The sequence below is a fragment of the Callospermophilus lateralis genome, unplaced genomic scaffold, assembly GCF_048772815.1.
Source record: "Callospermophilus lateralis isolate mCalLat2 unplaced genomic scaffold, mCalLat2.hap1 Scaffold_309, whole genome shotgun sequence".
NCBI lineage: Eukaryota > Metazoa > Chordata > Mammalia > Rodentia > Sciuridae > Callospermophilus > Callospermophilus lateralis.
This window is the reverse complement of record NW_027513711.1, coordinates 725,948-750,038: the sequence shown is the minus strand read 5'-3', so window position 1 is coordinate 750,038 and position 24,091 is coordinate 725,948. Positions and strand designations below refer to the sequence as shown.

General features: G+C 49.0%; 2 pseudogenes; one reads left to right on the top strand and one right to left on the bottom strand.

Moving 5' to 3' along the window:
- The first annotated feature begins 1,191 nt into the window (after positions 1–1,191).
- Positions 1,192–13,258, top strand: LOC143390102 (protein Atg16l2-like; annotated as a pseudogene).
- A 7,047-nt stretch (positions 13,259–20,305) lies between these two features.
- Positions 20,306–24,091, bottom strand: part of LOC143390103 (F-BAR and double SH3 domains protein 2-like) — a 138,325-nt pseudogene continuing 134,539 nt past the window's right edge.

Below are 24,091 nucleotides of genomic sequence, written 5' to 3'. Positions count from 1 at the left end.
CACCAGCCTGGATCCCTACAGCCCAAAGCATCCTCCGGATGGAAGAAAATAAAAAGACTCTTGTTCTCTAAGCATCCTTCACTTTAGAATTCAGTCCGGGCGCGTTTGGGCCAAGGAAGAACGCTGGACTTGGCCTTGGAGGCCCCGCCTCCGGAGCGCGCCAACAGGCAAAGGGGTAGCTGATCCAGGGGCCTTGATTCTGGTCCCAACTTATTACCCGTGACAGCAAGAGGAGCATCCTGTGAGGCAAAAATTTTCTGGTGCGGCCCCAGCAGCGCAGACTTGCGGCAGCTTCCCCCGAGGAGTGAGCTCAGTTCCTCCGTCCCAATCAAGCCCTTGGTACGGCCGGGGATTCCCCGCCACCGCCCGACCCCGACGTCCCGGAGTCCCCGAGAGGCCCCGCCCCTGCCCCTGCAGCGCCTGCTACCGAGCCCCACGCCCAGGGCACTGGCTGGAGACCCGGCTATAAGCGCCACATTGTGCGGCAGCTACAGCAGCGGGACCCCACGCAGAAGGCACTTTTCCTGGAGCTGGTGCCGGCCTGTGAGTGTGCCCTTGAGCATCTTAGAAAATGGCCATTGAGGAGGCTGGGCTCCCGGCCTGGGAAGAAGGTTTGGCTGTTCAAGCCGTGACCCAAGTGCTTCAGCGACTTCTGGCTTCCGAGGCCTTTCGACTTGAACCTGTCTGCCACGCCCCACTTCTGAATGGCCAGGATTCCCGTCCCTTCCAATCCAGGCTCTTCTTAGTACTCTCTTGGGCGGAGAGATCCTTGTTGATACCCCCTCAAGGCTCGGTTCAACCCCCACGAGCTGGGTTTCCTAGAACGTTTGCCCCTGAGTATTGTTTTTGCCAGGTCTCTTGTGCTTTCCTCCCTCTCAGATGGTCCCCAGGACCAGATCAAACCATTTAGTCTCTAACCCAGTGAAGGAAGGCTGAGTAGCCGCTTGTTGGTGGATCTAGGGTAACAGTGAAACTCTTCATCTCTAAGGAGAAAGCTCTGAATCTGGGCTCTGCTGCCGCCTATAGATGACTGGGACACACGAAGCTTCTCTGTGCTCAGCACACCCCAGCCTGAGGGAGAAGCAGGGGCCGCAGGATTTCAAAGGGAGCTGGGAAGTCAGATTCTTTTGGATCTTTCTGGGCAGCTGGAGTGTGTGTTGGGGGTAGGGGTGGGGCAGTTCAGGATGGGATGAACAAGAGTGGATCTGTGTGTAGGACCATTGGTCACCTGAGATTGTATGTTTGGGGTTGGAAGTTTTAGTTTTTTCACTAGTTCCAGCCTGCCCTGGAACTAGTGAGAAAAGTTTGGGGTTGGCCACAATCCCTGCTGCTATCTCACTGGAGCTAATCTTGGTAAGTCCCCAAGACCGAATCTGTTTCTTATCCTGGGAAATCACTCTGCAATCTTCCAGGTGCTGGGCCTTTTTCTTGATGGTCCTGAGGCTCTCCCCTACCTCCAGGCAGCCTCACTTAAGGGCTCTGATAGACAGGGGAACCTCCCAGTTTGAGGAAAGAGTCACCCCCAATCCCTTTTTGGGACTTCCAAATTTAAGGGTCTGGAGCAACCCAGAAGGCTGAAATCAGAAAGACTGAAATTCCTATTATCTCTGTGGTCTTGGGTAGTTCATGTCCCCAAGCCTCAGATTTATTCTATGTAAATTAGGCATAATGGAACCTTTTTAAGATTTGCTGGGGACCAGTGCTGTGCCTTTACTACAGCTGAGGTGGGGTTTTGTATGAGAACTAGGCTAAATCCAGGGACCTCAGTCAAGGTGACAAGCAGGGCACTGGGTGAGGGAAGGGAGCTGAGAAGCTAGGCTGGGCTTACCACCCCCGAGCCTGCTCCGGAACTGAAAAGAGGAAGTTATCGTGCATGGTGGTGGGTGTGTGTAATCCAGGGTCTAACCACCTAACCTAAGAAGGTCTGTTGGATAATTGCTCAAGGACTTTCTATTTTGACCTGGGGGAACTTGCACCAACTCTGGGGAAGTTAGGATTACTTTAGTGTGAAGTTAGAGCCCTTGAAGGGGAAGTGACTTGCTGAAGGTCATAGGCTAGTACAGCTTTTTGTTTCATCATGCTCTGGAGCCAGCCCTGTCTGGGGCAGAGGTGAATCAATCCTAGGCCCCTGGCATCCTTCAGGACCCTCATCAGGCAGGACCCAGCCATCCTGTTGCCAGAAGTAGGGATCCTTCTGTCCCTGGGAGAACAGGTCTTCTCCTGGGTGACATGGTGGTCTATGCCAGCACTAAAGGTCCTGTAGAGATGAACAAACAACTCTCAGGCAAGGGGCACAACCCATCCACCAGTAGCTGCCTCAATCCCAGCATCCCTGGACTCCTGCAGCCTTTCTAGCTTGTATGGCGGGGGATGGCTGGAAAGTGTCTATCTCTGCCCCAACTCACCCTCTTGCACCGCCAGATAATCATCTTCTAGAAAAAGCTGAGCTGTTGGCCAAGTTCTCAGAGAAGCTTCATAAGAAGCCAAATGATGTTATTTCTGCCACCCATCAGAGCTTCTGGTAAGTATATGTATCAGTGATCATAAAAGGCTGCCTGTTTCTAGTCCCTCCTGCCCACCAGCCCCCATACTGGGTCATATTCTCCCAGCACCTCAATGGCTCCTGGCTGCTACTCAGGGGTGGTTCTGGAGAGGCAGGCCCTCTCCCAGGCCAGCTGATTTAAAATCTTCTTTCTCCTTCTTTCTCTGAATTTTCCTATCCCTTTCACCTCCTAACCCTGCACTCCTGTCTTTCCTCCTTAGCCTTTTTCCATCTCCCTGTTCTTTACCTGATGCCTACAGAAAGGATCTTGCTCCCTATTCCAAAGAGAAAGAGAGTGAAGACTAGATCAAGGAATGGGTTGGGGCCAGAGTTAGCAGGTGTTTTTTTGAGGAAGGTCCTTGGCAAGGAAACACAAGGCCAGAGCACAGGACTCATGAAAGCTCATTTCTGAGATTTGTTCTTTCCTTTTTTTCTTTTTATTTTATTTTTTTGTGGTGCTGGGGATGGAACCTAGGGCCTCTCCTATGCTAGACAAGCACTCCACCACTGACTGCTCTTCAGTCCTTGCTTTTTCCTTGAGTGGCTTTCAGGCTTCCATTTTCCTCAAGAAAAAGTTAACGGCTCTTATTTCAGGCTTTTCATGGGACACTGGGAGCCTTTGAGCATTGGGGTGAATGGAGGGGACATAAGCACCTCTCTCTGGTTGGTTGGCAGGGAGAAGTCAGGGCCTGACTCAGACCAAAGCTCACCACCAGGCACTCTGAGGGTGAATTGGCAGGAGGAGGAGGAGGAGGGGCTCTGCTTGGACTGTGGTGAGGTAAGCTGGGAAGGGATCAAGAATGGGGCAGGGCCAGGATCAAGGACTTGGGGCAGGGAGATACTGTCAAGGGAACCAGGAAGTGAGCAGAACTTCCTGTGTTTGCTGCATCCCCTAAAGTCCAGTGCTGCAAGCATTGAGTGAGCCTACTCTTCACCCCTTGTCCAGGCAACCCCAGGGCCCAGCATCAGGTGATGGTTAATATATATTTGCAGACAAACAACCAAGATTGATGTAGTCTGTAGGCAGGACTTGGCACTTCCACCTAGCATTACTGCCCTGCCTGTCCCCTGCAATGGCATCTCTTGGCTTCTATTTTACCCTACTTATTTCCTCTGATTTTCTTCTTATATCTGTAGATTTTACTTCTGAGTTCCTTCTCTGGCTCCTTTCCTTCCTCCCTTTAAATGTGGGTGTTCATTTGAGTGTGCTCATTGGCTCCCATGGCCACAGGGATTTTCTCTTTCTTTTTCTCTTCTGACTCTCGGACCTGTCTCTACCCAGCCTTCTTTTCTGCACACTGGACTCTTGCTCAGCAGAGACATCACATCTAAAATCATCTCCAGCTGTGGGTGGTACACCCTGTAATCCCATGATTCAGGAGGTTGAGGCAGGGGGATTGTGAGCTCGAGGCCAGCCTAGGAAACTTATAAGACTCTATCTCAAAATAAATAAATAAGAAGAGCTGGGGATGTAGCTCAGTGGTAGAGTACTCCTGGGTTCAACCCCTAGGGCCACAAATAAAAATAAATAAATAAATAAATAAATAAATAAAATAATTGAAGTCACCATCTCTTCCATAATATAGCACTTAGCACTAGGCAAGCATTAACTTAGTTAATCCTCTACATTGTAGGTACAGAGCGGGAAACTGAGGCTTAGAGAGGTGGATTCTAGATTTGAAACTCCACCCACAGAAATCTACTTTTTGTGATTTCTTCATTCTTTCAACAAATATTTATTGACAGTCACTATGTCCAAGGAACAGGGAGTGCAGCTGTGAACAGACCTGGCCCTGTGGAGTTTTCAAGGGAGGAGAGTGTGATGGGCCAGTAAACATGTGTCCAGTTACAGTAAGCCAAGTCACCTGCCCAACACAAGTGTGGGAAGGGGGCTATAGACAAATTGAGAGCCTCTCCCCCAGAGCTGATGCTGTGGTTGCAACTTGATAATGGTGTGACATTATGCCATAACATTTGTAGATTTGTATTCATCAGGATACAGCACAATTTCATCACCACCAGACATCCTTCTTGCTATCCCTTTTTAGTCACACTCACCCTTCCCCAAACATCCTTAACCACTGGTAGTAACCACTCATCTGTTTTCTACCTCTATCATTTGAATTTTTTTCCTATCATTTGAATTTTGACAAGTACCAATAAAAAAATATTGAGTGGTATAACACAACAGAAATGAAAGCAAGTGATAGGTGACGAGGATGATGATTAGGTTGCTCAGTGGTGAGAAGGATTATAAACATTGTAAATTGGACCAGCTATAAAAGTAGGGGCCCTGTCTGCATGTGCAGGGGGTCTTCCCAGTCCCTCACCCAGGGAGTTATATCAGTGCAGGTAGACAGCCTCAGTCTCGCACCTCAATCCATCCTTACCAGGGCTTGTGAGAAAGTACCAGGAACAGATGTTAGCAATAAGAGGACCCCCCTACCCCACCCCCATCCCTTCCTTGTATTTGCTGCGCCAGAGGTGCTCAGAGTCTGGCCCTTATTTTTCTCTTGCCACACTGATGGGCACTGCCTTGCCTTGGATCTGTTTCTCTCACTGACCCCTCAGCATTGAAAGAAGGGAACCAAATTTCATCTTCATGGCTGGCCCATCTCTTGGCTCTGGGGTTGAAGGAATGTGGAGTGAGGCAGGGGTAAATATGTAATGATTCTCACCCTACTTCCGGGCTTTCAGGGCAGATCCACAACTCAGTCTGGGTTCAGTACTCTCACAGTCCATTCCTGTTCTTAGCCTTGTGTGCTTCTGTATTCTGAGATCTGTGCTTGGGCAGGCCAGCAGTTGGTCAGGGATTGTAAAGAAAGCCAAATGTTGGAGAGGCAGGGAATAGAACTCACATCCCTTGAACCCTCCCTGTAGATCAACACTTTACTCGGAGCATGATGTAGTTAGGTAGCTTGAGTTCAAATATCAACTGTCACTTAGCTGTGTGACTTTGGACAAGGCATTTAACTTCTCTGTAGCAATGTTCTCATTTGTAAAACGAGGCTGGTGGGTTTACTATATAGTGTTATTATGGGGATTAAAAGAGTTAACATGTGTAGAGTGCTCAGAATAAAGCATGGCACGTGTAAATGCTAGATAATCATCTGCTATTATTTTAAATATTTTTCTTCATAATAGTTCTGGGTTGCTCTATGGAGGTAGGGTGAGGGTCATCTCATCTGTACCCCTGCCTCATTCAGCATTCCTTCAACCCTATGGAGGTAGGCACTATCATTCCCATTTTGCAGGTGAGGAAAACGAAGCTTGCTAAGGAGATTCACTTTCCAAGGGTCTCTACACCCCTAGGGTCATAGAGAAAATAAGTGGCACAACACAGCTAGAATTGAAACTCAGGAGTCAGATTTTTGAGCCTAGAGCCTCTGTTGTATCCTTATGCACGATCCTAAACTCATCTGAGCCTTGTTGGGAAGGGGCCATGGAAGGTGGTGGCAGGCTCTGTCCCTCCAGCCTCTCCTGCCTGAGAGGGGCGTGAGGCCTGGTGAGCCTTCCAGAGGTGCCCATGACCACCTGTCTGCCCCCACAGATGGCCTACCAGGTGGTGAAGAAGAGTGCAGCCTTGGATGCCCTGCAGTCGGAGCTGGAGGAGCGGCAAAGCAGGTGAGTACCGGTAGGGTGAAAGGGATTGCGCCCTCCTCTGGCCCAGGTAGGGTTATTGCGTGGCCCCAACAGCTTCCCCCATGACCACCCTGGCTTGTGTTTGGGGGATGCGAACTGCACGGCTCTGAGGGCGAAGGCTTGGCTGAGGACGTGGCTTAACCACCTGTCTGGCCGGTGGCCATGGGTAGATCTCTCTGGGGTCTTAGGCGGGTCCCCACTGGGCGGTGATGGAAGCGTTTTGGGATGCACTGCCTGCGCTTCGGGTCCTCCAGGCTGGCGGCTGTGGAAGCCCGCGTGGCGCAGCTGCGGGAGGCGAGGGCGCAGCAGGTCAGCCTCGTAGAAGAGCTACAGAAGCAGAATGCGGCGCAGCGGAAGGCCTACGAAGTGCTGCGCGTGCACACTGGGCACCAAGAGGCGGCACTGGGCAAGCTCCAGGAGGAGGCGCGCAATCGGCTGGAGCAGCTCTTGCAACGCAAGGAGCGCGCCGCAGCCGAGTGCAACTTGCGCAACGAGCGCCGAGAACGGTAAGAGGGCTGGGCCCCAACCTGTTCTATGACTAGCCTCCTCAGTCTGGCCTCGCCCTTGCCTGAAAGTCAGCGGTGGGGACTGCCCCCTGGGGAGAATGGACTAAATCAGGCTTGAACCTGAAAGCAGGGGCGTTTGGTACCCCACCTTGGAATCTTCTGGCTCCTAGGATGCTTTTTCCCCCACTAGGGCCAATTAGGCGCGGGTGTCCCAGGAACTAAAGAAGGCTGCCAAACGGACTGTGAGCATCAGCGAGTAACAGTGAGGAGGGACCGGATCTGACTCCTGTACTCTGTTGTTGCCCGACTGTGTGCCCATTTTTCCATCTTCCCCACTCCCCGACACCGGTACCCCTGAATGCATGTGGGTGGACACAGCAGCAATCCAGGGTCCACTGGATCCTTGCAGAGCTGTGTGATTGTAGGAGCAAGTTCATGTGCCCACCGCACATCCTCCCTCCCACTCGGACCCTTCCCCGCCCGGAATTCACATCTTCACTGTAATCAGTGCTTGGGCAGGGAGGGGCTGGCCTGTTGCTTTGGACTTCCTGAGCTTTATTCCTCTCTCCCAGGATTCCACACACTCTACATGATGGGATCAGAGAGCAGACAGAGACTCTGGCTTTGGCTATTAAGCCTGAGTCCCTGGAGAGTGAGGCTTGTGGGAAGTGGAAAAGGCCTTTCAGGTGAGGACCCAGTTGGCTGTCTCAGAATTCTGAGGCTGCCATTGTCTTCTTCTAGGACCTTGGGGCCAGCTGGTGGGTTGGGGCTAGGAGTTTGGGGAGAAGCTGGGGTACAGCCCAGGACTGGTCTGACCTACAGTGCTTGGGGTAGTTGGGGTCATTTTCACTGAACATGCACTGCTTTCTCTTCTTCCTAGGACCAGAGCTCTGGGGTGGGGTTTAAGGCTTGTGAAGGGTGTCATGAGGAGGGAACTGTGGGCAAGGCCCAGGGCTCATCTGCCCTAGGCATGTATGTATGTAAACACAGGTGTGTGCATGGGTAGGTACACATGAGGACATGGGCATATGTATACAGGAGCTTGGTTGCGAATACCTTAGTGTGTATGAACATAAGAACATATGTAGATGTTTGCTCACACTCTCAGTCCCCCCAAGTCTTGATTTACTTGTTATTGAGGCTGCTCTCTCCTGGTTCCATTTACCAGCCTGAAGGCTTTTCTCCTCAGTCTTTTCTTGTAGGTCCCTGGTGTCTAGGTCCTGGGATAGTGAAGGAACCTTGGAGAGGGACTTGAGACACTGGTCTCCAAAGTTCTTGGCAGCCCTGGTGGGCTGAGACATCCCAGTACAGTTGGGCATTTCTGAGATTACTCAACCAGCTTAGGTTTCACTGCCCCCAGCCTTGTCCCAGCCTGAGGCCACTTCATCTGCCCACTCCCATATGCCCTAGCTCAGCCTCCCAGGAGCTTTTGTTTGTGAGCATTTGCTGAGGGTGTGGGGGGGTTGGTAGTTCTTATCATCATGGTAGAGACTTCCATTGTCAAGTCCCTCCCTGCCTGCATTTTCCTGGGTTGGTCTGGATTACAACTCTCCTGATATTCAAGGAGTCAAGTTCTTGTCATAGGCTCTAGAGGTTATGAGTCTTCAGATCTCCAGCAAAGTATAGGGATGAAAGATTGCTGCCTATACACCTACCAGCCAGTCCCTTAGCACGTGGTTCTCGGTTCTGCCCCAGGTCTGCCTCAGCCACCTCTCTGACTCTGTCCCACTGTGTGGATGTGGTGAAGGGGCTGCTAGAGTAAGTGTGTGTACTTGTGTATGTGAAGGGGTTGGGCCTATTGGAGCCTCATGTCAGGCTTCTGGAGCCCAGGCTTGGTCTCTGTATGTGCCTCGTCTGTTCATCCATATGGTGCCCACTGTCTGTGTGTATCTCTTTTGGGCCCCAGAGGCAGGAACCAGGTGTATGAACTCATTTTTTAACCCCTACTCAGCTATCTTCAAGGCTTATAAGGGATCTGTCCTTATCCAAGGTCCTCACAGGGGACCAAGATTTCCAGCCTGAGGCCAAATGGGAACTCTCACTCAATTGGAAAACTAAGGCTCAGAATGTAAGAACTCATTCAGTCACAAAGCCAAGCAGTGGCAAGGCCAATACTAACCATTAGCCCTGAAGTTTTCCTGCAACCACCAATCCTGCCCTTGTTCTGTGCTTTTCTGTGTATTCTCCACTCCATCCCGGGTAAATTGGGTTGGGGAACGGGCTGGTTGGATCCTGGGGCCATATTCTGCTACTGCCATGTCTGTTTCCTGTTGCTGCTACCTTTGGGGAGCTTGAAGCCCCCACATCAGAAGGCCTTGGTGAACATCCTCCTGACTCTACCCCTGCAGTTTCAAGAAGAGGAGAGGTCACTCAATTGGGGGTGCCCCTGAGCAGTGATACCAGAGCATCCCTGTGAGTGTGGCTGCCCGACTTCCTACTTGGGCTCAAGATGTCCTGGTAAGGGAGGAACTGGGCCACATGTGTGGGGGCCAATATGAGAGTGCAGGCCAGGCAAGCAAGACCCCCAGGACCAGCAGGAGTTTGTCTCCACAGGCCACGGTGGGAACTGCTCAGGCTCTTTACAATGGGGGCATAGACTGGAAAGGGAGATGGGAGGCTGAGAGAGTAGGTGGCCCAATGAGAGTGCTGGGAGGCAGAGTTGGGAGGCTGCTTCAGGGGACCAGGCAGAAATGAAGATATTTGCTGGGGCTAAGTTTGAAACTCAGGATTTGGGAAGAGACCTGGGGTGTGGATACCAAGCCATCAGCAGGCTGTATGTGTGCACAGGCACATTGAGAGTGAGCCTGTGAGGGGGCACAAACAAGCATATGTGGGGAAGGCCCGGGTCACCAACCTTCCCTTTCCCCACAGGATGCCCACCTTTCTGAAGTCAATGCTGTATGTTTTGGCCCTAACAGCAGTCTCCTGGCCACTGGTGGGGCTGACTGTCTTATCCACCTCTGGAATGTGGTAGGAGGTAAGGACCCCTCCCTGCAGCCCAACCCAGTACTTTCTCTAAAGATCTACTCTCAGCTTGCTCCTGGGTGGGCCTCTTTGTGTTTGCCTCTACCTGGAACATTCCTGTGAGCAATAGCTACAGAACCCCCCTGCAGGAGCAGCACTCTGAGGATGCCTCTCCGAGGAAGGGTAGAACCCCTAGGCCTGCAAGATGGGGAGGGCTGAGTGCAGATGGGCCTCTGTTGGGGGAGGGGGAGGTCCCTTATCAGTCTTACAGAGACAGACCTTAGAGGAACAAGTCCTTGGGTTCACCAGGCCATCACCTCTTTTGGTATCACTCCACCTGCCAGAAGTCAGGAGACAAACATTGACTGTCCATCTTGTGCTAAGCTCTGCTCTACAACTGGGTTAGGGACTCAGAGCCAACCCCTGGAGGCTTCCTAGAGGAGGCAGATCTCCAGCTGGTCTGGCCTGGCTTGCTGTGTGACCTATGGACATTCCCTTCTCTCTGGTTTTCTCTAGCCCTATCTGGGAAATGCCTAGCTTCCCCCTGAGGCCCCTGCAGCCCAGGCTGTAACTGTACTCCATGATTCTGTGCTCTAACTTAAGAGAGACTCCTGTTCCCACTCTGGGTTCCAGTTCCTCTATTTTGTGAGTGACCTCATTTCACCTGTTCCTTTCCCTGCTCTCCCCCTGCCCTGCCAGGTCGTCTGGAGGCCAACCAGACCCTTGAGGGAGCTGGTGGCAGCATCACCAGTGTGGACTTCGACCCCTCGGTGAGGGGACTTTGCCCCAGTGGCATGGGATTATCTCCCCACACCCCAGTCTCTATACCAGTGGGCAGAGGCTCCCATCAGTAACAGTATCCAAAAGCTGGGTCCTTGGCCTCTTGCATATATCACTCCTGCTGGCCTGAGGCTCATTTGTCTTCCTTGATGACTTGGGCCATGGGAACCTTTAAGGCCACCCCTACCATAGTTCTCTGGACTGAAAGATGCTGCCTTTGGCCAGGCCTAGACTCAGACCTCTAACACTCCCCATCTCTCCAGGGCTCCCAGGTTTTGGCAGCTACTTACAATCAGACTACCCAGCTCTGGAAGGTGGGAGAGGCACGGTCCAAGGTGAGACCTGACTGGGAAGGCAGCCTAAGGGTCAAGGGTCCTTTTTAGGATGAGGGAGGTGCTATTATGGGGTTTTGGTCATGCCTTTGATCCAGACTTGGGATGGGGCAGGAAACACTGTCTGGACACAAGGACAAGGTGACAGCTGCCAAATTCAAGCTAACAAGACACCAGGCGGTGACTGGGAGCAGAGACCGGACAGTGAAGGAGTGGGACCTTGGCCGTGCCTACTGTGAGGCTCAGCTCCAACTCCACCTCCCATCCCCCCCTTCCCTCAGATACAAGGGAACCTACCCTGCTTTCTGGGAGTGGCTCTGGGATTCAAAGACATTTTGGGTGAAATCCTCCAAGGTCATCCATCTCTGTGCCCCATTGGTGTTCCCTATCTGATTTCTTCATGACTTTAAGCTTTGGATAGATGAAGAAGAGGTGGACTGAGCCCTGGGCTGGGAAGATCTGGGTTCTAGTCTTGGGAGAACACTGCCCCTTTTGGACCTCAGCATCTCTACGTGTCTACTGTGCTAGCTCCTGACAACCCTCTGAGACCCTGCGCTCTACCCCTTGGTCCCTAGGTTCCAGAACTATCAATGTCCTTTCCTATTGTAACGACGTGGTGTGCGGGGACCACATCATCATTAGTGGCCACAATGACCAGAAGATCCGGTTCTGGGATAGCAGGTGACAGGCAGACTGTGGGTGGCTGGTGGACCTGGGGTCAGAGTGTTGGAGTTCTTGCTCCTTGGCAGGAAGGGTCATGGTGATTCCTTGGGGGAGTAAAGCTATGGGGCTGGCACTACCAGCTGGTATCCTCTGTTGGGCACAGCTTCATGGGGCATAGCGCCCCTGGGAAGCTGTGCCACTTTCCTTGTGACTTCTCAGTCCAGTATTGACTGCCTGGGCTTTACAACCAAGATGGACAAACAACTTTTTCCATTTTATTTCTACTTTTTTTCTGGTGCCAGAGATTGGACCCAGTGGTTCACTACCACTGAGCAACATCCCCAACCCTTCTTACTTTTTATTTTGAGACTGAGTGTTGCTAAGTTGCCCAGGCTGGGATCTTCCTGCCACAGGCTCCTGTGTAGCTGCAGTTATAGGTATGTGCCTTCATGCCTGGCTACCACGCTTCAATTAAAAAACCAAGAAATGTTTTTAGTTGTTTTTTGAACAGAAGAGCCCAGCATTGGGTGAATGGTTTACAAATGCAGAGCTGGAGCCAGTGCAGGGCCCATGTAGGCTGGTCTTGCTGGTGTGCAGGGACTGCCCTTTGAAGCCCTTCCTTCTCTCAAGTTTTTCAAGACAGACTTTTCATTGTTTTTCTTCCAGTGTTTATTTTAGTGATCCAAGGGTTTCAAGGGCTCCTTCTCAAATCAAAGTCTGACCACGTTCTTCAGTGGAGGGAGCTGGGTGGAGGGATAAGGGAGATCAGTTACTGGCAGAGACCTGCCTCTGGACTTTGTTGGTTAGGAAGGGTACCACACCTAGTCCCTTCTTTTCAGGAATGGCTTGGGGGACTGTTCCTTAGCCCTCTCTCCTCAGGGGTCCCCGCTGCACCCAGGTCATTCCTGTGCAGGGCCGGGTCACCTCCCTGAGCCTCAGCCATGACCAGCTGCACCTGCTCATCTGCTCCAGAGATAACACACTCAAGGTCATCGACCTCCGGGTCAGCAATATCCGCCAGGTGTTCAGGTACTAGCCTCTGCCTGTTGATCCTGTGGCCTTTATTGGGGCAGCTGTGTTTCTCTTTTCCTGTAAAAGTTCTCTGCCTTTCTTGACCAGGACCTGCTGAGGTACCTGACACCTTAGAGAGATGGGGCTCTCAAAGCCCCTGGTTGGGGACAGGACCGGCAGTGATCTCCATTCTGACCCCAGCCCTGTTTGTCTTTAGGGATGATGGCTTCAAATGTGGTTCTGACTGGACCAAAGCTGTGTTCAGGTGTGTCTGTGAGAGCTTTCCCATCCTCGAGTACACCCCACCTGGTCCTTGTGTGTGTCCTTACCTGAGTCCCTTTCTCTTGTTCTGCTGTGGCCACTGCAGCCCTGACAGAAGCTATGCACTGGCAGGCTCCTCAAATGGAGCCCTTTACATCTGGGATGTTGACACTGGGAAACTGGAGAGCAGCCTTCAGGGCCCCCACTGGTGAGCAGACACTACCCTCCTACTAGTCCTGCCTGACACCAGGTTCTAACATCTCCCAGCCCCTGTCTCCAAACCTTCACCCCCACAGCCCTTCACAGCACCCAGGTATCCTTCCACGTGTGTTTTATAGATACCCACTTTACAGATGAGGAAATGGGCTCACAGAGGGCCTCAAACTATCTAGGTCCAATATTGGGGGGCAGAGCCAGGCTGCAGACCTGGGTCCTGCTGCCCCTTGAACCCTACTCTCCCTCTCCTCAGTGCTGCTATCAACGCTGTGGCCTGGTGCTGCTCCGGGAGCCACGTGGTGAGCGTGGACCAGGGCAGGAAGGTTGTGCTCTGGCGCTAGGACTACACCCCCACAGCCTGGGCTGGAGAACAGCTTCCCTCCGCTTCACAGAGCTCCAGAGCCAACAGGATGGGGGTGGCCTCCAAATTTAATGGGGAAGAAGGCCCAGAAGGACTTGGTCTGTTTGTTTAAAAACAGTGTTCTTGTTTAAAAAGTCTTTTTAAAATATGTATCTCCTCACTTACTTAGGGAGGGTGACTAACAAAATTGTCTGTTTGCGTCTTTGCAGCATTTGTGGGGTACAGGGAGACCTGGGCTGGGGGCTCAGGGAAATCTGGTTTGGTCTCCTTCCTCCTCCTGCATAGAGCTGTTTTGGCAGAGCCAGCCCAGGGACGCAGGTTGCCCCGCTTAATCATGCAAACAACATGAAGAACGGCTCAGGACAGCCCAAACCAGTGCCTTTCAGAGCCATGGAAATGTAGCCTTGGGTCCAACCTGGCCCTGAGGCCAAACCAACACAGTGGGCTGAAAAGGGAGCAAGCAGCCCATGGGGTCCTGGTGGAAAGGGTCCTAACAAACAAGAGTGATATCAAAGTATTTGGTACACTGGCCCCCTTTCCTCCTCTAGAGGCAGGGCCCAGGTAGAGGAGGGCAGCTTAAGCCTGGGCCTTCATTTACCTTGGCATCAAATTTCACCCCCACAATATGCCCCAGTCCAGGCTGAACTCACAGGGCAGAACCCAGCACCCCATTTCTTTCTGTAGCCTAGGGCTTGGCACAGGTCAGTGAAGACAGAAAGGTGTTGGCCAAATGGCAAAATCTACTCATTGCTCCCAGATTGCCTACTTCTCCTGGCACGGCAGTCCTGAACTCTGGTTGCCATACCCAGCTGCCTCCTGTCATCTGTGCATGTGACCTCTGCCCCTCATTGTACCAGATCCTGAGGCTGCTGTGCCTCATGCTTCTCTCCATCCCTGCTGCCACTACAGGCCACCTTCTAGACTCACTGTCTCCTCCCAGTCCCGTACTTGCCAGAGAAAGTGACTTTCTAAGTTGCCAACTCTTTGAATTTTCCCTGCTGCCTTCAGAAGAACCCCTCAGCTTGAAATCTAGCCTTTGGAAGTCACCCTGTTGGCCTGCATCTTCATTCCCTTGCTATTCTGAATGTGACTTGCATGTGCTTTTCTCTATCCAGAATGTTCTTGTCCCTCCCAGCCCACAAGTAAAATTCGTCCTTCAGGATTCCCCTACTGACAGCCCTTTCCTCATCTACCAGGCTTGGTCCTACCCTTTCTTGTTTGTTATCAGCCTCCCTCCATTATAAGCCATGGAGCTCTTGAAATAGGCCAGGATGGGAACAGAATGTTCCCTGGGATCAGGTCTGGCTCAGAGAAACCTCAGGGAATGTTTATGAAGTCATTAAGTTCTCCTATGCAGGCACTCTGTGAGTTCAATAATCTAGCTCCCTTCACCCCTGCCCCAGCCCTACCGCTCTGGTCCCTAGTGGCCAGCAGGGGTCACGAGCTGTCTGGTCTCTGAGGAGTCCTTTCACCAGCCTCCCCCCAGAGACTGATGGCTGAAAAAACCAATGATGTCCCAGTGGCCACCATTACTAAGTACTTAACGTGTCGGCCTCCAGTGTACTTCCGGTAATTTCATTTGTTCCTCTCAACCAACTTGTGATATGGTTATCACCTATTTTACAGATGAGAAAAGATGAGGCTCAGAGGTTGAGTCAAGATCACACTTGCACACACCTGCATTGTGACTGCATTCATCATACAAATGTCAGACTTTAGGCTCCCTGGGCAGTGATGCACCGTGCCCCCCACTTCAGCCACCACAACTACCACCACTACCAGAGTTTGGGTGATTCCAGCTTTGTGTCTAACTGGGCTTCCTCCCTGCATCTTCTCTCTTCAATTCTGACCCTTAAAGCCAGGAGGGTTAGTGTCCTTCAAAGTGAGGGGGAGGCAGGAACAACGGAGAGAAGGAAACTTGCCGTTCAGATTAAGTGCCTCACTGGAAGGCACAGCTCAGCAGATCACAGACTGCTCAGACAGCCCAGGAGATGACGGGACTCGCTCTCTGGGATGGCAGCCTCCCTGACCCCAGCTTCCCTGAAGGCCTTCCTTCCACTTATGGGGGCAGGCCTGATCATACACTGTGGGATGGTGTGCCCTCATGGAGTACATGTCCACCTTAAATTTCTGTGCTTCCTGGAGGAGCAGATCTGAAAGGAGAGGCAGACTGGAGGGAGAGGCCACAGATGCCCAGGGCAGGTGCTCAAAGGGGCTAATGATAAAGACCTCTCTAGGCCTTTCAGAAGTCAGTGCTCAAGTTTGTTTTTGTTTTTTTTTTAATATTTTCTTAGTTGTCAATGGACTTTATTTGTGGTGCTGAGAATCGAACCCATTGCCTCACACATGCTAGGCAAGTGCTCTACCACCGAGTCACAACCCCAGCCCTTTTCTTTTTATTGGTAGTGCTGGGATGGAACCTAGAGCCTCATGCAGGCCAGGCAAGTACTCTATCACTGAGCCACACCCCCAACCCTAGTGTTTGGGGTTCTAGTACTCAGGCATTTGGGTGCTGTCTGCCTGAGTTTAGGTCCCTAGTCAAACTGGAATGACCTGTACACTTGCCACGTACATGAACTGATGTCCCAAGAGAGGGCAGGAGCTTGTTCTGGGTCACACAGCAGAACTGAGGCAAATCACAGTGGCTTCCAGGCTCTATATTGCCATCTGTCAAACTTCCTGTTCCAAGGCTCTCCCCACCCCATCAGCCAGGTGACATAGCTCTTCTGTAGGCCTAAGTACCTCCAACTGCCCTGCCTAATCTGAGGCCTTAAATGACAGACACCCTTGTTCTGGTACCTACTACCCCTTGGTCATCTCCTAGCCCTGGCTCCTCTGTTTTCTTGAGACTCCCCCACCTTATGTGAGCCTGTTTGTGCAGGGGCTGAACTCCTGTGCCCAGAACATAGCCTGGTACAGTAGTTTGCTGAATGGACAGAGTAACAGAGTTGGTTTCTGAAGGAATCTTGACACAAGGTATGGACCCACTTGTAAGAATGTGTGAATATTGCTATCTTCAGACACACCACCTCTGGTTTTAGGCTTTCTCTGAAATAATATCTTCAGCTCATCTGTACATTATCTTATTTGATCCTTTTGGACTTTAGGAAGTTTGCATTACCTTCTCACTCCTACCTTCAAAGATGAGGAAAATGAGGCCTAGAAAAGTGAAGGGCTGAGCCTCAGCCCCTCAGGGCAAATCTGAGATAGCTCAGGGCTTGCACACAGTCTCTTCCCCCCATTTCTTCCTGCCCCTCCCAGCAGCCAGCTGTGGCAAGTGTTTGGTACAGTGTGGAAGGGGTGTGGACCCTACTCATGGGTTCATTTCTGCAATGCTTCAGGATAAAACACTTCAGGAAGATATTCCCAGATCAGAGTTCTCAGAAACAGACATGGCAGAAGGACTATGTGTGTTTTTTTTTGGCCACTGGGACCAAGGGAAAATAGTCCAGGAACAAGATGCTCTTTGGCATTCATATGGTTCTTGGCAGATCAGTCAGGAACAAAGCAAACATAGGAAGAACCTAGGTGGAAACTCAATTGGTTGTGTCAAGTGGTGGGGTTTCAGGACAAACTTTAACTCTCTTCCTTTTAATCTAAAATTTCTATTATTTGGTTATATTTCTGTCAGGAAAAACTTTACAATGAACAAAACAAATGCAACGGTTTCAGAGCTGCCAGATTTTGTCATAAAGCTACTTGAAGAGGGCTGGGCAGTAACTGGAACCAAAACCAAAAACTGTGGCTGGGTTCCCTCGGCAGTGACTAGTACAGCCTGAGATGTCATTACAACCTGGAGCATGACAGTTTGTGCCAGTGGATGAGTCCAATTGCTGGAATTTTCTTTTCATTTTCTTGTTATTCTAAGAAATCTTCAGCCATGGCTGAACAGTGTTGGTGGTGGAGTGGTGAGCATGCTTGCCTTCCAAGAAGCCTATCTACATGGTCTGTTCTCAGCTACGGTGACCTGCTGTGTGATATTTTTACTTGTATCTTAGAATAACTGAACTGATCCAGAATAAGAGTTGGATAAACTCTTCGAAATCACTCATTCCATTTCTTTTAAAGTTGGGGTTGCAGCAGGTTGGAGGGAGGATCACTCATTTAACAGCATCAGGGCTGAAGCCAGATGACATCACATGGTTTCTGTGTGGCTTGTGGACGTGGGCTGGGTGGTGGGGTCAGAGAGGAAGTACTGCAAGCCATATGCTGGGAGTCTGGCTTGCCCGCATCAAGCTTGTTCCTAAGATGAAGGAGGCCTACGGTTAGCTGCGACACTGGGATGGGGCAATTAGCTGAACTTTGCCCCTGGTCACAGACTAAGCCTCCAGTGCTAACAGCCATCTCAAATGTGAGCAGCCTGCACTGCAGGGAAAGCAGAAGATGGAAATATTCTGTGTCCCAGATTTATGGCTGGACACCTCACACACATCCCTTCACACAGGCCTCTTGAGGGACCTGTGTGTTCCTGTACAGCAGGAGACTATTGAGGATCTCAGTTATTAAGGTGAGGACCCAGGAGGTGGGAGAAATGATGTGAGGAGTATGTGGAGACCACCCTGTGCTGCATACTTGATATATCCTTCTTGGGACCAATAAAATGTCCTTATACACACTCAGTTCATTACTTCGTAGGATGTAGCTGTGGGAAAGGGGAGAAGCATCCAGAATGACCACATCCAGGAAGCCAGTGGTCACATCCTCCAGGCTCCCTCCTTAGCTCACCAGCATGCTGCTGCCCTTTCTTTCCAGCATGTCTCATAATATTGTCCTCATTGTTATGTAGCCGTCTTTTTTCCCCACTGGGAAAGAACCTTGAAAGCAAAGACCATTAGTTATTTCTTTCCATCTTTAGGACCCAGGATATCATACCTGGCACAAAAGTGGTCTCAGGGTCTGTGTCCCATGGTGTATTTACTTGCTCTCCGAATTTGTTAAAGGCTGTAAAGGAGGGCCCAAGAGTATCTTTGTAAGAAACATGGTATTTTGGGAAAAGCCTGTTGAACCAAACCTTTTTAAAAGGAAACTTGGAAAACTTAATTCCATTTTTTATTATTCAATATTTTATACATAATAAATACAAATTTTTTACAGCCACTGTAAAGAAAGCGCATCTGCACAGAGACTCCTTCTGAGCCCTGCCCTGTGCATGGTGATGCTGGGTTACATGTCCTGGAGGGAGGGATTATTTTTTTAAAAAGGAGGCATATTTTTACAACTTTGTTTTTAAAAATAAAATTAGCAGCTCTTCCAAGAAACATTTTAAGATCTAACAAAAGACTTCAACAACTTTCTGAAGTTGTGAAAAATCCAAATTCAAGGATAATTTGGCTAGCTAAAGAAAGAGTAGAAGACTGGGTGGCAAGTTGAACTGCTCTATTTAATAAGCACTTTTTAGATTTGTAACATTTCCACAAATTGTAAAATCTTTAAAAAACCACCCTTTTAATTGCTCTTTTAAACTTAAGAATAAGTTTGATAAACATAAGAAGACCTCAAGTAGATCAACAGTATACAAAATGCGAAAAACCAAAACCATAGCCAACAGTCAAGGGGTATTGTTACTGAAGTGATCAAATGAATAACTGAAAACTTCTTCGGTTCAGACCCTACATTTTGTCAAAAATCCCACAGGGATGTTTGGTGAGCATTTCAAGTTTCTAAAGATTCTTAAGAGGGATGGGATTTTCAAAGCATAATACAACTTTTGGATTAAATTCTAAAAAATGTGATTTCTTAGCCAAAACAGAAAAGCAACAGGCAAGCCTCCCTCAGTCCCTAGGTAACACACTCCCTACCTTCCATGGGTGGAAAGCAGAGCCCCACGCTGTTCCCAGTGCTGAAGACTGCTGAGCACCCCTCCCACCCCCAGCTCTCCTGGGACTCGCAGAAGGCTCCTCTTCCTCATCAGTCTGCACTTGTGTGGGATGTGCAGTCAGAGTCTTTTCTTGCTCAGGAAGCTAGTTTCCTCCACAGGCCCACATGTTCTTCCTTCCTAGGAAGCATCAGGGAGGACCTGGAGCTGCATTATTCATGAGTGACAGCTTGTCTATACCAACAGCGACCAGGCTGTCTGGGTCAGTGCACTAGCTTTTGAACAAAATAGTGCTAGGGACCTCCCCGATAGAGAAGCTCAACAAGCAGGCATGTGTCCTTAATTTATCAGACACTCAGGTTCTAAAGATATTGGTCAGAAGAGTATATGCTGTAAAAACTGAGTTGAAAAATGTCCAAAGACAAAAAGAACATTAAACCGGCTCATTTCAGATCTGGAAGCTCCATCTCTGCTGTGGCCGTAGCCTCCTTTCTATTAGTCTATGTGATGGGCAAGATGAGGCTACTAGTTTAGCCCCCTCCAGGTTAGCCCCACTAATACTAAATGAATGGCATAAATATTAATACAAAGGACACTGTTATTATTTTAAATCTGTTAGTTGTGGAAGAGATGTGCGTTAATGCAACTGGCGCTAATGCAATGGGCAGTCCACTTTTTCCCGGTATGGTTTCACTCTTCATCTGGGGACGAACTTCGGGGAGGAGCCAGCCTCTCCTGAATCCCTCCTTCTGTTTCCTTTTGGAGCCAACAGAATCTGATTAATACTTAATCAGATGAGCAAAAGCCACTTGAAGAATGATGAGATTTTTGCCACATCCTTGTGGCCACAGTAATATAGTGTACGAGCACACATGATCAGAATTCTGTGACTATTCCCTGGAATGAGGCCTGGTCTGGAATCTCCTATAAAAACGGACCATTGTTAGGCATGAGGGCTACTCCCCTCTGCTTCTAGGGCCCACTAGGATTTGTGCTATGGTAGGACAGATGACATAGAAAATGACAACAACAAAAAAAGGCACAAAATATTCAAAACATGGGAGGAGTTCACCAGGCCACCCAGTCACAGAGAATCTGCCTTGGTTTTGCTCTGTTAAAGAGTCACCATCATGCAAAGGTGCCTAAACAACAGGATGGGCCAAACTCCAAGCCTGGCCTTGATTGTAGCGGTAACAAAGGGCAAGCCCATAGTCACACCATTGTGATCTCCACATCCTCCATCTTCTCTGCTGGCCTTCGGTGGTTCTGTGTGGGTGGAGGGGGAGCCGCTCGGACCTGAGTAAAGAACAAAGTCTTGGTTTGTAAGTCAGCTTCCAGACTCAGGCTGGAGCATCTGCAAAGTCCAACCAGTCCTCTATCCAATGACATGGGCACATACTTTCAGTGTAAATTTCCCACCCCGAAAAGCAGGTACTGTTCTGGATGAAATGTCAAGTCTACAAATGAGACTGCTGCCTGGGCTAAAAGCCCTGGGCACAACAGTTACTAAAGCCCTAAAATCCTTCTCCAAAGCTAAAGCCTGGAAGGCAAGAGCACAATACTTAGGGAAATAAGACATTTCAGCATGTCTTGGGAGTCAGTTCTAAGAGAGAAGGCTGGAGAGGCAGGCTGGGGCAAGAAATGAAGGGCCTTGTTGAGACATGTTATAAGAAATCTGGGCTTGGGCTGGGATTGTAGCTCAGCGTAGAGTGCTTGCCTAGCATGGGTGGGACCCGGGTTTGATTTTCAGCACCACATAAAAATGAAGGCATTGTGTTGTGTCCATCTACACCTAAAATATAAATATTAAAAAAACCCTATATTTAAAAAAAAGAAATATGGGATTTATTCTGTAGGCAGGGGAGTCTTTGATGGATTGTAAGGCATATCAGATCCATGAAAAGATGTCTCAGATAACAGTTTGGAGAAGAGATTGGAAGTGGGCAACAGGACAAGTGAGCTGACAACATAGGAGACTTTCCAGACTTTTCAGAATGAAGGCTGATGTGAGCTGAACTAGATACCAGGAATGGTGGAAGCAGAACAGTGAAGAGTTTTGAGACCTGTATCCAAGGTAAACCTGGCAAGACCTGGTGATGACTGCAGGTAGGCCAGGAAGGTCTGAGGAATGCCTCCAGAGCACTGGTAGGATAGAGGATCCATTCACCAAGACAGGCAAAATGGAAGAAGGAACATGTCTTGGAGGGAAGGTAATTCACTAATTTTTGCTGAGTTTTGGGGGTTGGTCTCAGACATATAAGTTGAGATTACCACAAGTCTGAAACTCACTGAGAGACATGATTCTGGGATTTGGTTCTCACAGTCATGGGAATAGGTAACTTGGGGAGAATATGTTGAATGACTTCAAGAGAAGCAGTCTAGGGACAGGATCATGAAAAGTATCAGCAGAGATGGAGAGAGGAGGAGAAACCTGCTAAGGTCAATGAAAAGGAAGAGCTGGAGGTATAGTATAGAGCCAGCCAGCAAAGTGTGGTGGACAAGAAAATTAGCCCCGATTTCTTCATTTCTACTCTTACCCACCAGCCCATGTTACTAATGCCTCTTGCTTGGACAACTGCTACATCCTCCTAATGGCTCCTGTATCAGTTCTGCCACCTTTTATTGGTCTCCACTTGGTAGCCATAAATATGTGTTTAAAATACAAAACTAATCACAACACTGCCCTGCTTCATACCTCACAATGGCTTTCAATCACATTTAGAATCAAGACCCAAGTCCCTGCCAGGTGTGGTGGCCCAGCCTGTAATCCCAACTACCCAGGAGGTTGAGGCATGAGTATCACAAGTTGAGGCCAGCCTGAGCAATTTAGTAAGACTCTGTCTGAAAAAATAAATAAATAAAAAGGGCTGGGGCTATAACTCAGTGGTATAGTGCCCCTGGATTTATTCCCCAGTATAAAAAAAAATATTAAGACCCAAGTCATTAATAAGGAACTCAAAGCACATCTGCTTAATGAATCAACCTAGTGGTTCAAGAAATGGTGATAAAGGTCAAGGAAAACAGAATTGCAAAGGGTCCACTGGATTACCAGTATGAAAGCCATGACCTTGAAGAGGAGTGGTAGTGGAACTAAGATGGCAGTAAAGTGAAGGGTAAGCATAGGTAACTATTTGTCAGAATATATCCCTGAATACAGGAGTTCTTTGAGGTCATTTAGTGTATTTCAATGCTCCTCAAAGAGGCAAATACGGCCTGGAAAATAGATTCTTAATAAACACTTGCTAAAACAATTGTTTTTATGTTACAATTATACTACTTCAATGTTCCTAGAGCTTGAAATACAATTGAAATACACCTGCACAGTGGTTATCTTGTGATCTTACCATGTCAGTGAGAAGTGTTCCAGTATAAACTAAATGATCCAAGATGAATTGACTTTAGAGCTGTCGAGGCTGTTTGAGGTGGGAAACTGTAGATACTTTTCTGGCACATAACCCACTTAGCCTTTTTAATCGCTCTTTTTTTAAATTTATTTTTTAGTTATAGGTGGACACAATATTTTATTTTTATGTGGTGCTGAGGATTGAACCCAGTGACTCATGCATGCTAGGCGAGCGTTCTACCTCTGAGCCACAACCCCAGCCCCTCAATCAATCTTTTTACCTTCCCAAATTCATTTCATCCTTGTTTGGCAACACACAGGGGCTGATTTGGATTTGGAAGAACTATGCATTCTATAACCCTGCCAGCTAGGAGACTTACAGGCAGGAGTTTGCCATATGAGGTCTCAGGAGTATGCCTTGATGCCTGTGAGAATCCTGGTGACTCAGCATGGAGGCTATTTTCTAAGGGAGAGAATTAAAAATCTCAATTTATGTGGTGTTGTGCAATAAAATGCACTCAGACCCTGCCCAGAGGACCCTTACCATTTGTTGAAGGAGACGGGGGAAGAGCTGGGCACTCCTCTTATCCGGGCTGGGGTAAGGACTGCTGGGAGGCTGGTCATACAGCGGTAGCGGAGGCAGGGATGTTTGCGGCTTGGGGGAAGGAGAGATCTGCATGGAAGGAGGCAAGGTTACCAGGTGCTCTTGGCCTCAGGAAAGAGAGCTGGCTTCTTCTCTGCTGCTGAACACACATTCCTTTTCTCTGGGACTAAATTATGACTGTTAAAGCTTGTCAGCCTTTTGCTCGTCAGCAAATGGACCTAAAATAACTACCCCAAACTGTTTCATGATGCATTTAACAGTTTCCTATCATAGATCTCATTATATTACTGATTTTAGTTTATCTTCAAACAGTTACCAAGTCAAACCATTCTCTAAACTTTTCTTTTTTAATTGAAAATATGATAAATTAGTCAATTCAACAAAGCTAAGGAAGAACAAAAAAGGGGACAAATTGTACTGTTTTTACATATGAAGATACAATAACTGGCTGAGCTTCTTGTATGTGAGGCTAAGTTATTATCACGCAAACAAGATTGGCAAACACTTTATTCTTCTATCTGCCAGGCTGCTGTAACAGATCCCCAGAGAAAAACTGAACTGAATAAATTAGGACTTCCTGTAAATGCAAGTTTCCTACTGATGAGCAAAACCTTACAGCCCCTTTATTGTGGGAAGGGGCTCTGGCAGGCCCTGGGTTATGTGGTAGGGCTCTGAGTGTGATAGAACGAAGAGCTACCTCAGAGTTGTACCACATAAACTAACCATGGACATAACACATTCTCTCTCTGATTTGTTTTTTCTCTCTCCACCAAACCAACCTTTGATATGCTATATATGATTTAGTATTTTGGTTAATAGATTCACAGAATGCAGAAGAATGAAGGCATAATAGGGTCATATCCCACAAGGGTCTGACCGTCAAGTCTCTGGTTTCTGAAATTCAGCTATATAGACATCTGGCAATTGAGGACTGGAACAGGGAGGGTGAGGCAGAGAGACTGCAACCCACTTTTGCCTGGTTCAAGAGACCCTAGGGAGTTATTTTCTTTAATCATGTTTTAAAGCACCTGTTCTTTTCTTCTTTTCAGCA